Source organism: Stegastes partitus, unplaced genomic scaffold (assembly GCF_000690725.1).
Source record: "Stegastes partitus isolate 25-593 unplaced genomic scaffold, Stegastes_partitus-1.0.2 Scaffold1523, whole genome shotgun sequence".
Classification (NCBI taxonomy): domain Eukaryota; kingdom Metazoa; phylum Chordata; class Actinopteri; family Pomacentridae; genus Stegastes; species Stegastes partitus.
Genome location: NW_007579254.1, coordinates 21,278 through 22,631, shown reverse-complemented (window position 1 = coordinate 22,631; position 1,354 = coordinate 21,278). Strand labels below are relative to the sequence as shown.

Here is a 1,354-nt window from a genome sequence, read left to right as displayed (position 1 = left end):
CTGAATCCCAGTCAGAACCCACTTGGAACCCGTGTGGGCAAACACATGTGGGGCCACCAGGGGAACTGTGGACAAACCCAAATTAAAAATACAACATAAATAAGGCATCTACAAATATAAAAAGTTCTACAGCTTGTTCATGTTCTACTATCTACAGAACAAGAGACCACTGAGGGATCTGATGTAGAGCTGCTCTCATTTCATTTTAAATCATTTTAGATCAAAAGAGCGACGTTTAGTTTTTTTGTAAAAGGTTTCAGGTGCTGAATAAAAATGTTTGTCACTCATTGTTAGTTACTGAGTTTAATGATGAAGCTCTCATTTCAGGATGTGGAGCTAAAAAAGCTCAAAGGTTTGTTTATTGCCAGCTCACATCCACACACAGATCAGGAAACTGCAATGTCAGTTTGTTCCAACATTGTGCAGCGCTTTATATTATGTGTGTGTGTGTGTGTGTGCGCGCGCGCGTGTGTGTGTGTGTGTAATTTATTATAATATGGAGAAAACTAAAGGATGGATTATTAACTGCACTTTCCTACTGGAGTAAACTCAGCACCTATAGCATATAAAGAGGAAGGAAAACTGCATTTTATCAGACAGCAGGGAAATACATTCAGCAGGTTAAACACCACCTGAACAGGCCTGATATTGACTTTCTAAATATCCTTCATTCATTTAAGGTGGTGGCAGCATGTTAAGTCAGCTATGGCTATTTAGTGATTATACACAACACTGCTATCGTCCTAGATAAGCTAGCAAGTTAGCATTGCTCTGACAACAGGAACTACGATCCGTTAACCTGACACGGTTCTCACCAGAAATGTTTGACAGCGTAGCGGGGGTGTCTTAGCGACACTTCCTGGCTAACTGACGTGTATTCAGGCAAATATTTACCCACAAGCGCCGATGCAGTTTCTCTACCGTGGTCTGCTAATGTCTTCGCTGCTAGCGGTAGCAGCTAAGACGCTAATGTAGCGTCTTTGCTGCTAACAGTAGAGAAACTGCATCAGTGCTTGTTGATAAATATTAGCCTGGATACACGTCAGTTAGCCGCGTACAATCACCGTGGAGCAATGATCGTGTTCCTCGAAAACAACGTATCGGCCCAATTTGCAGCGTACTGTTTTCAGGCAGCAGCGTAGCGGGCCGTTTCTCTGTTATAACGCCGGCGACAACCTGCTTAATCTAATGACTTCCATCGCATTAGCGTTACCGTACCGCTGTCTTTTTCCCCACACTATTTTACTCTCTTCATAATGCATAAACCGATGTGAAATCTGCAGCCAAACACTGCCTGTGCATTCCGGCCACTTCCCCTCCTGTGCTTGTGGCGCCCCCTGTGGATGTCGGCGCC

At 43.9% G+C, this 1,354-nt stretch overlaps 1 protein-coding gene across 1 annotated transcript in view; it reads right to left on the bottom strand.

Annotated features, from left to right (window-relative positions):
- Positions 1-1,354, bottom strand: part of LOC103371079 (cell wall integrity and stress response component 2-like) — an 8,200-nt gene that overhangs the window by 6,092 nt on the left and 754 nt on the right. The window lies entirely within an intron of this gene.